The 11962-nt window shown below is 26.2% G+C and overlaps 1 pseudogene; it reads right to left on the reverse strand.

Annotated features, from left to right (window-relative positions):
* LOC125819370 (uncharacterized) overlaps window positions 1-10960 on the reverse strand; it is a 45784-nt pseudogene extending 34824 nt beyond the window's left edge.
* Between the last annotated feature and the right edge of the window lie 1002 nt (window positions 10961-11962).

Here is an 11962-nt window from a genome sequence, read left to right on the forward strand (position 1 = left end):
TTTTTTAAAAAAAAAGGGGACCGTAAAGGTTTTCCGTCCCGCTTTTTTTTCCCCCCTTTAAAAAGCGACGAGCAGTTCGGGCCCTTTTAAAAAACGACGTTGTTCGTCGCTTTTTGAAAGCGACGAGCTAAAAAGCGACGGAAGTGACTGTGTCACTTTTCCGTCAATTTTGATCAAAAAAGCGATGCAGTCTGTCGCTTTTGGCCGTCGTTTTTTGACAATTTTTAGTAGTGATTCTTTTACGATTTAAGTTCAGTGGTGGTATTAATCCTAATTTTGGGTTCAACCCACTGAAGTTTAGATCAAAGAAGATGAACTAATTTCAACTAACCTGAGGTTAAATGGATGGATTACCAACAATACTCTTTCCACAGAATCTACACGAGCTTGGATCCACATGAAATCTACGAGGAGAAAACTGAGCAAAAAGATTGAAATCATTTGGCATGGATAGATTGAGATGAATCTAAATAGAAGCGAGTAGACAAAATACCAAAGGGTTTCAAGGGTATACAATTACGCCGAATTGAAGTCGAGTTTAAGCTCCGATTTGATGATGTATCGAGGAAGAGGCGCTGCACCTGCAAATACTCTTCAACTTCCACTTTCCTAATTTTGTTTTTTGATATTTCTTAGTTGGTAGGTGTTGTCTTTTATTGTTTTGTTTATTTATTTGGTGGGCTGTTCACTTAGGCAACCCACATGATTTTGTATATATTTTCTCTTAGTTTAATAAAATTCTTGACCCATGTGGTCTTTGATTTAAAAAAAAAAAAAAGGAACGAAAATACAAAAAAAAAAGATATGAAAATTATTAGTAAAGCAAAATAATATAATGCCCAAGCTTTGAATTTTACAATGGTTGTATTATTTTTTTAAAATATATTTTTCAGTTCATTTTAAATATTTTGAGGAGAAAAAGGAAAGAATGATCTTCTAATTAAGAGAAAATTTGAATAAAAAGAGTTGTCATTTGCCAATTATATGAATTATTATTTTATTTTATTTTAGTTCATTTTAATTGTTCTATATATAATCTTAATTTATTTCATAATTTTTTAAATTGATATAGAATAATAAAACATTAATCAAATGGTAAGAAATAGTATAACTTAATCAATGCAATTAATTAATTTTCTTTCATTAATCTTCTTTTTTAAAGACCTATTGAATTTCTTATATCATTAAAAAAATCTCAGATTTTTGAATTTTTTTCTTTATATATTGTTTTCATATATAATCTTAATTTATTTCATAATTTTTTAAATTGATATAGAATAATAAAAAATTACTTAAATAGTAAGAAATGGTATTGTTTAAGAAATTCTTTAATGAGGAGAAAAAGGGAAGAATGATCTTCCAATTAAAGAAGAAATTTAATTCCTTTATCGATGCTATTAATTTTCATTCATTAATCTTCTTTTTTAAAGACTTTTTGAATTTCTTACATCATTAAAAAAAGATCTCAGATTTTAGAATTTTTCTTTATATTAGAATTAAAATATAAATATTGCATAAAAAATGTCTTCTCGTAATTATTTTTTTTTACTTTATCACGTTTTTGTAAGAAAAATATATATAGAAATCAATGCAATATTTATTGGCATTGAAAAATAAGTAACAAAATAATAATTGTTGATATTTAAAACAATTTACATCGAATTTAATACATTAAAATATGAAAAGTTTACTTTTAGTGCCTATTTGGCATTTCTTCTTAAAGTTGTTTAATTTTAGAAATATATTTATTTAAATAGCTTTACAAAAAAATGCTTCCGACAAAAAAATAATATGTATTTGAGTAATCCATCTGAAAAGTGTTTTTGATAAGCAAGGTTAGGTTAATGTTTTTAAAAAAGTATTTTTAAAAGTCAAATTGTGAAAAATGGCAAGTATGAGTGTGTACTTTTAATATTAAGATTATTTTATGGAGAGAAAATATTTTAAATATATATTACAAAGGTAGTAATTAAATTTTATTTTTATTAAATTCAAATGTACACATTCAAATTTTTAATCAATATTATATATAGATAAATATATAGATAAATTAAATATTAATATAATATTAACATTATGATTTAAATATAATTAAAAATATCAAGCAAAATAAATTTAAAACCCATTTCACAAATTAAATCATTACATATAGAAAATAATATAATTTTCTTAAAAACCACTATTTTTTTTTTTAAATGTTTTTTTCTCAAAAAAGAAGAAAGTATTTTTGGCCTCTCAACATCAACGTCAAATAGGCTCTTAATGACATATAAAGCTGAATGTAAGCAATTGATAACCTATTTAAGAGAATATCAAGAGTTTTCTCTGATATTTAAAATAGAATAAATAATCACAAATCATTTCAAAAAATATGGTAAAAGTCATTCACCAACTAATATTGATGTGTTCATTATTGATAGAGTAGTAGAAAAATTCATGGTTTGATTAGCTCCTTTCTCAACATTTCATTCCTTTTTATGATTGTGTTTCAAACATCTTATTCGTTTTAATTGTTTTTCTTCCTTTCTTTACTTTTCAACTTTTCAGGAACATCAAACAAGTTTCATTGAACATGCACGCATCAAAAAGGAAAAAATTCAACAACGTACCAAATAAATTTAAAAAAAAACCATGAAGGGAAGAAGGATAACAAGCAATGAAAAAAGAAAAACGGAAACAACAAAGCTCCTCGGAAGGAAATTTAGAGATGAAGAGAAGATATCTCAGAATGGACAATATTTCGCCGGCTTTAGCGTAAAATAATAGTCAAATCATTGACGGTAAGCGTTAGATATATGAAAATTGGAATTAATTTTATGCAAGAGTTAATCTAATATCCTATTATATTTAGTATGATATTGTATATGATCGACTAACTAAAAATTGCACCATATTTTTTTCTTTTAAAAAAAAAGTAATCAAATTTATTAAAAAAAGAAATCAAATTTATTAATAATAACTGAGCATATAATTATGTGTTTAAAGCTTCAGAATAAAAAATAAAAAATAAAAATTAAAAATCAGAAACAAAAAAACGCAAAAAAAAACAAATATTAGGAATATTTTTAAAGTTATTAGAATCTAAAATAGGGAATCTTACGATTCAAAATCATTGTACAATTACAAATATATATACACATAGAAAGAAATTCTCAAAATAATTTATATTTAGCCTACAAAACAAAAAAAATAAGTATTAAAATCAATAAAAATGGACACCTTAACTTTGTCACTTCTTGATGATGATAGAATGTGATTTCTTTATGAAAAGAGAAAGAGAGAGTATCTCATGATTCTTCAAGATATTGATATAAGAAGAAAAGTCATGTAACAAATGTTCTCTTCATAAAATAAAAAAAATTAACAGGATGTTGCACTATAATGTTTTCTACAAGAAAATTTGTATTGTCAAACAAAAATTAAATCATACTGATTGAAAAACTTATAGGAAAGCTGATGAGTGATAAGAAGAATTATTTAAAGAAAGAATCAATTTAATTATTAAATTAGGAAAAGTATAAGGAGAAATATATGTTGTCAATTATCATTTGAAAGGATCCTAAATTAATTCTAACATTATTACTTTCCATTTTTATTCTTCTTCCGTTCTTTCTTTAATTTTTTGTTTCATTTTTCCTTATATATCTTTAATTAATGTTTTCTATTTATTTTTTATTGTGATTTGAAAGGATCCTAAATTAGTGCTCACATTATTTCTTTCAATTTTGTATTCCTCTAATTTCGTTTTTCTGTAGATTTTATTATTTATTTTTTCCATTTTTTTCCTTATTTACCACCTTTAATTAATGTATTTTTTATCTTTAATTATACTATATATTCATAGAAATAATGAATATATATATTATTCTTCCGTTCTTTTTTTAAACTTTTTCTTTAATTTTTTTGTTTCGTTTCCTTATGTATCTTTAATTAATGTTTGTTTTTTGTTTTTTTTTTATTGTGATTTGAAGGGATTCTAAATTAGTGCTCATATTATTTCTTTCAATTTTTTATTCTTCTAATTCCGTTTTTTGTAAATTTTATTATTTATTTTTTTCTCGTTTTTTCTTATGTATCACCTTTAATTAATGTTTGTTTTATTTTTTATTTTTTATCTTTAATTATACTTTATATTCTTAGAAATAATGAATATATATATATATATATATATATATATTAATTTTGTTGACATTTTTTTAATTTTAAAGACTAAAAGACAAAAATATCAAAGGTAACCATATTTAATTTTGTTCATCAACAATCATATTAATTTTCTTATTTCCTTACCTTAATCTGATAATTAATGTCATTTATATCATTTCCTTAAATCACTTCTTTTTTTAATTTTTTTTTTACTTTCTTTTATTTATTTATTACAAGAATTAGTTATTATAATCTTTGTAACAAATATATTAATATTTAGTAATGTAATTCGATTTTATATTTTATAATTAAATTAGATCATCTCTTTTGCTAAAGATCTATACGATTATACCCATATCAAATACTAATAAAGTTAAAAATGGAAAATGATGACACTCTTCTTAATTCAAATATTTATTTAACTTTATAAAAAAAATACGTTTTTTCTTATATTTTTTTTAAAAAAAATAATTGCTCACAAATTTGTCTTGGAAGTTTGTCTATTTTGCATTTTTCCAAATTTTAAATCATTTCATCATTAATGCTATTAATTTTTTCCTTAAATTACTTTTTTCCTTCTTTCTTCTTTTTACTTTCTTTTCATTATTTATTTTAAAATATTAGTTATTGGTATATGGGTTTATGAGTATTTTTTTGTACTTCTATAAAAGAAAATTTTGAATTATGCCTAATTTAAAGAAATAATTAATTAGGTGAATTCTTTTATTGAAATGGAAAACAAGATCTACTTTTTCTCTTCTTAGATTACTTTAGGTTAACAATTATAGTTTTTTTAAAATAAATTTAAAATTGTTAGAAGTAGAATTTTCAATAAATAATGTATTCACAATTTCCTTATCTGCGTGAAATTGATTAAAATTCGTGAATACTTATATATTGTCTATTTGGTTCTTCGATTGATTTTTAAATAATAGTTAATTACTTTATGTATGAATGATATTGTGTTTGAATTAAAGTTAATTGGAAATGAACATGATATTGTATTAAAATCTTAATTTGGTAATTTGATTTTTTAAAATGTTATAACATTATTGTGTCAATTTATTTATTTTTTAAATAATTGATCGTTTTCTCTGATGTCAACTTAATGTGAAGATATTATTTCGTTTTTTAATTATTTTATTTAAGAGGAAACACAAATTTTGGCTCTAATCAAAATAAAATTTGCCTTTTTATTTCTACTTAATTTATAAAAAATATTGTTTTAAATTACAATTATACCGCGCAAGCGCGGACAAGTTTCCTAGTTTATAATATAAGTCAGTAAGCATAATAGTAGTAACATACTTACATGAACATATAAATAATATAAGAATCATTTTCTAAGTGAAAATTGCGCGAGAAAATCATTACAACACTCGATGATAATGATATACACCGATTGTTTTCAATATTCATGATAAGAATATATTTTTTTTATATATCTTTTCAAAAGAAATCTATTTTAAAAAATACAAAGTGTTGTTGTCTATGAAACATGAATGAAGACGATACATAATTTTATATTTAGTTTTTTAGGAGCATTCCATCAACGTAATAAATGTTACACATTTTTCTGTGGACATTTTACTTCCTTTTTGCAATTCTTTATTCATTTTAGTTTTACTTTTAAAAATTTAGAAGTTTTGCAAAATGCTTATGAATTAAAATTAAAAATTTGTGTTTAGATTATATTTCAAAAATAAATTAACAACTCATTTTGATTTTAAAAGTTATAATTATGTTATTTCAATAAATAAGAATTTTTTAACGATCGCGCGAAGCGCGAGCTGATTCACTAGTTATAAATAAAGGTGAAAGTAAGTTTCATCAGAGGCGAAGCTAGGTGGGGGTTCATGGGTTCGGACGAATCCACTAGCTTTTTCGTAGATTCTATATTTGTATTAGAAAATTAAAGAAATTAAATAAAATATATGTATATTAACATGTGACCCCCCAAACAAAATTATTTTAGAAACCCCAAACTTCTAATATTGACTCTACCTCTGAGTCTCACTTGTATATATTAGAGTGTTGGAATGTTTAATTTATATCATGAATTGTATATTACCAGTTATAGACTTTGTTCTATAAGTAAACTTGCAAGTTACCCGATCAAAATCATTAAATGACCATAAAACAAGTTTTGAGGTATTTGAAACTCAAAAACATTATTTGCACTACAACAATTATCCTTTAGTAAAGGTAGGGGTGCATATCAGTCAGTTCGATTTTAAGTATTATTGGTTCGGTTTATCGATTTTCAATTTTTAAATATGTTAAATCGATAACCAAATTAATAAGACATTTGTTATCGGTTTTCGGTATATTAATTTTTTATCTTTAACAGTTCGATTTTCAGTTTAACCAATAAGAAAATGCTTTCAAAATAAATATATGACTTGTCCAATAATTTGGCTCGAAATAAAAAAAGAGAAATGAAATTACTCATTGAGTGCAAGAATTCCGCTTAGCGTAGTAATAATATAACAAATACTCATAATTCACAACCCTATTCGTTGCCTAACACTAGAGGGGTACAAAATCGAACCGAAAATCGAATCAAACCGTAAACCGAGTCAACCCGGAAAAAAAACCCGACTAGTGGTTTGGTTTGACTTGGTTTGGTTTTGAAAAAAAAACCCGACTATATTTGGGTTGGTTTGGTTTTAATGAAAAAAAAATAAACCAGTCTCCAAACCAACCCGACATTTTATATATAATTTTAAAATTTTATTTTATACATAAAAATATTTACTTTGATATAATTTTTAAATATTTCTTATATTTTTTCATAGTTTTTATCTTTTAATATATTATTTCAAGTTTGAAACTTAGAATTATGAATGAGCCAATAAAAATTATAGTCCACAGATGTTGATAATTATAATAAAGCTTAAATCAAAATCAAATTAATACTAATGCAAAAAGAAAATCAATTCAACACTAAGAATGACAATAATATTGAATATTTGTTCTTTAGTTTTACATTGGTTTAGACAATTAAAATACATAATCTAATTTTAATTTCCTTTAGTATTTAGTCATGTAACTAATATTTATTAAACTTAATTTTAGTATGATTTAGCACTTTTAAATTATGATCATTTTCATTATGACTTGTTAATTTGCAATATTTGTTTTACGCGATTTCATTATTATTATTTTTGTTGGATATTTTAGTGTCATTAATCATATTATGTTATTTTTAAGAAACATCTTAGATAGTTGTATTTTGGTAGGACTAAAGAAATATTTGAAGTACAAGTAAATTATATGTTTGTATGAATACTTTACCGGGAAAACCCGAAACAACCCGAAAAATCGAAAAACCCGAAAAAACCTGAGGTTTAAAAACCCGAGTTTTATTGATTTGGTTTGGTTTATAAATTTAAAAATCCGACACAAATGGTTTGGTTTGATATTTAAAAAACCCGAACCAACCCGGCTATGTACACCCCTACCTAACGCTTGTCGTCGTCATTGCAAACCTTAGCCGTCACCGTTCTTAGTTCTTTAGGTTTTGACATTGTGAACCTAAAGACTAAAGTAATACTAAAACATAAAGGATAATACAGAGCGAAAAAAGGAAACAGAGGGATGGAGTTTCTCTCACTTTTGGCATAGCGGACCCCCAATAGGAGGCTCGCACGATGGGCTATTAGCTCAGAGCAGAGTTAAATAGCGTTAATTGTGTAGGGTCCTTATAGTTATAGTCTAATATAGTGACTATAGTAATATTTTTTGTTTGATATTTATCTATGACTAAAAATTAAAATAATAGATTATTATATTCTTAATGGGTTATCGGTTAACCCAATAACTCAATACTAAAAAACTAATATCAAATCGATACCCAATAATTTTTTTATAAAACCATTAAATAATCGTTAATCCAATAACCCAATAACAATAACTTAAACTAATAACACTTTTTTCGGTTCAATTTACCAGTCGATTTAATTTTTACACACCCCTAATTAAAGAATACAATGATGCAAATTTAATGATCGGATCAATTGAAATTAAAATTCATAAATGAATACACCTTTTTCATTGATGGAGAAAATAATAAAGTCTAAGTTAATATCTTTAGACAAAGTCGGTCAAAAAGTTGAATGACTCCAAAAATAAATAAATTGAAAGACATTTTATTTGGCCTAAATCGTTGCCTCAAATATGAATAAATTGTGATAGCCAAATGATAATAGGAAAGGTTGGGAGCATTACGTATAACGAAAAATCTGGTCACATATAATAGATGTATAATATTGTTATACAATTATTCTTTAAGATTATTACAAATTTCTTAGTGAAGTCAACTAGAGAGGTAGTCGAAAGATTATCGAAGGGAATGAGATTATGACAGAGGATAAGTCATCCCGTGTGGCGGTAATTCTATCTAAAAAATTAGAGATTTCATGATCTAGGTTCATGAAGATCAAACAAAGTCATTGATGAGGGTTAATATTTTTTTTTGGTTCATTCTCATGATGACATAACATTCAGTAACAACGATAAGACATTAAGAATATTTAATGATATAAGTTTGATATTTGGTATATCAAATAGTGTATCTACATGAGGACATACTTAGGAATCATCTATGTAAGTGTAAAGTGTAAGCCGTTAATTCTCTATGCACTTATCAATCAGACGATGTTCATGGTAAAAATGAACAAAACATTAAGAATCAAAGACGATTAGGGATTAACTACGTGATTTATGTTGTGTAAGGTATAAACCAAAGCTTATTTGTTTAAGTATATCAAATCTACAGATTGACCAAGTATATCCAATATATGTTTAATTTACTAATGAAAGTTCAAAGAAAAACCTACTAATCTAAATGTAATTAACCTTTACTAACGAACCACACAATTTGTATGCATGTTTTTCATAATATAGTACTACATCCGTCCACTTTTAATTGTCATAGTTTCCTTTTTAGAGTCAAACTATAAAAAAAATTGACCAACATTTTATAAAGTATTTTTTCATCATATTGATATGCAAAAAATTGCAATTTATAGTACTTTTCGTATAGTTTTTGAATATCTAATTTTTTTTGTTTAAAATATCAAATTAATGTAATTTAATTTAACTTTGAAGATTAGTCAAACTGACTTTTAAAAAGCGCAACATGACAAATAAAAATGGACGGAGGGAGTAATTCTACATTCATGTAGGAGAATATTGAATTTTAAGAGGTGTGGATGAAAATTGAAGGATTTTCTAAAAAAGGATGCAATTTGAATAACATATTTTCACATTGAATAGGTTGTAAGTTTTTCAATAAGACACAATAACATCTGGTCATACTATCTTTCGTTGATTATAAATTCAGAGGACTCAATTTTCTGTATTGAATTGTTGAACATTTGCTGCATATTTTTCCAACTAACAATTATCTAGTCTTTGTGTGAGTTGTTATTGTCTTTGGGTTCAATAAAATTATTGACGTTTGAGATACTGTTACTCAAAACCACTAATACAATAAGAGCATTAAATTCCATAAGGACATAAAGTGATTTTATAATATCAAATATTTTTTATGAATTTCTTTATTATGTTTCCAGATTATTATTAAAAATTCTAGTTTATTGTTTTTAACATAGATACTAACAAAATATCCTTAAACTAAAGAAGCCTTCTGGTATGACATGCTTGATCTGTACTGGAAATTACTCTAAAAATGAAAACGAGAACTAAATCTCTACTGACTCCGTCTTTAATCATAAATTCGTCTTATTTTAATTAGGGATAAGACATAAGTATCCTTAGACTATATGATCGAAATCTCAGAGAAACATATTAACTAAACTAAGATCATATTATTTCGTGAACTCATTTTTTTTGTAATTCTATACACCTTTTGACTTACGTAGCACACTCCTGATTCCACGAGGCGTGCAAGTGATGTTTGGAGGCCGTGTAGGCCAAGAAAATGTACAAAATTACCAAATAAATGGGTTTGGAGATAATAAAACCTTAATTTAGTCAAGATATGTCTCTTTTAATTACTAAAAAAACAATCAACACAAATAATGCCGGTAAACATAAAATCTTAACAGTGTAGTGAATATTGAATTACCCAACTTCTCTGTATAATTAAAAACACAAAAAGAAGAGTTGAGTGAGTCACCAGTGGCGGAGCTAGAATTTTTTAATAAAGATTTCAAAATTTGGAAAACTAAACACACGATCTAACCCAAGGGTTTACATCAACTATGTATACTGTATACATAAAAAAAAAAAAAAATTAACCAAACATAAATAATAATATTTTCCACTTAAGGAGGTTCAGATAAACCCCTAAAATGTATGCTGGCTCCGCTCCTTTAAGTCACAGGGGTAGGTCAAATTGGAGGGAGGCACGACAGAGAGGGCAACTGGACTGATTTCTAAGCCACCTATCAACACAATCGGAATGATAAGAATGTTGACAACTGGGCAACACTTTTACCTTATCACCATCTTGAAATATTCCCAAGCAAATACAACACTCAATTACTGTGCTACTACCCGAACAAGTTGCGTGCAGTATAATTGGCAAGTCATTAATAAAAATCGGGTCAAGACCTTGTGGTGCAGGCGGAGGCGTATGAACTGAAGTACCACTCCCAACAGGATCTGTGGTTGATGGAGAGCGGAACTTGTTGATCCAGCGAGCGTAAAGGAAAAAAAGTGTAGCTATAACTATGATGGTGAAAAGAAGGATGACGAAGAAGAGTGTATGGCCGCGGATTTGGAAATCGTTGTCGTCGAATTCAGAGAACTGCCAATGGAAGGAGTGGGAGTCTTGAGATGATGCCATTGTGGAAGAGATATTATTGGGAGATATGGGATTGGATCTGAAAGCATGAGTAGTTAGTACTGTAGTGTTGTAGATGACATGGAATGGTAGGTTCATAATTGTAAGAAAGAGACAAATCAATGGGTCCTAATAATTATGGAATGTGAACTATGCTCAATTTATTTTTATTTTATTTGTTATATTTGGATTCTTACCTTCAATAACAAAATAATAATTATTATAATTATTATAGGTTGAAAATTATTTATATCACTTAATTTTACTTAAATAATATTTTCTGTGTCCCAATTTATGTGACATTTTTCGTTTTTCGAGAGTCAAACAGTTTAAATTTGATCCAGAATTTGCGCATCGAATCTTTAATTTTTTTGAAATGATATATATTTGTAAACTACGTAAAAAGTATTATAAGTCACAATAATTGATAATTCAAAATGCTTAAAAGATCTATGAATAATTTACAGTGACTTGTTTGAATCTCGAAATCTGAAAAGTGTCACATAAAATGAGAAGGAGGGAATATAAACATGACAATTAACTTGGCTTCGGCGTACAACTATGTCCTTCAACTTTGAGTGTGTACAAGTAGACCCTTAAACTTGTATAAAATTGAACTAGTAGACACACATGTCCTACGTGGCATAATACACGTAGGATGTCACGTAGGACACAAAATTGTCATGTAGGGTGCCATATAGGACGAGTGTGTCTATTTGTTCAACTTTATACAAGTTTAAGTGTCTACTTGTGCACACCCAAAGTTAAAGGTCATAGTTGTCAGTTGATGCCAAGTTAAGGGTCATGTTTATATATTATGCCAAAATTCAAACTCCATCTCTCAACTTTGAGAAATAGTCACTCTCTCCTTTTCATGATTGACTTCTTTAAATAGCTATTCTATTCTTACATTATCTACCTTAATCCTTTTTATATACTTATTTAAAATCATAATATTTATATATTTTTTATATAGCAAACATCCTATAAAAAATATTTATTTCG

Source organism: Solanum verrucosum, unplaced genomic scaffold, assembly GCF_900185275.1.
Source record: "Solanum verrucosum unplaced genomic scaffold, falcon-dt-bn FXZP01000207.1, whole genome shotgun sequence".
Classification (NCBI taxonomy): Eukaryota; Viridiplantae; Streptophyta; class Magnoliopsida; order Solanales; family Solanaceae; genus Solanum; species Solanum verrucosum.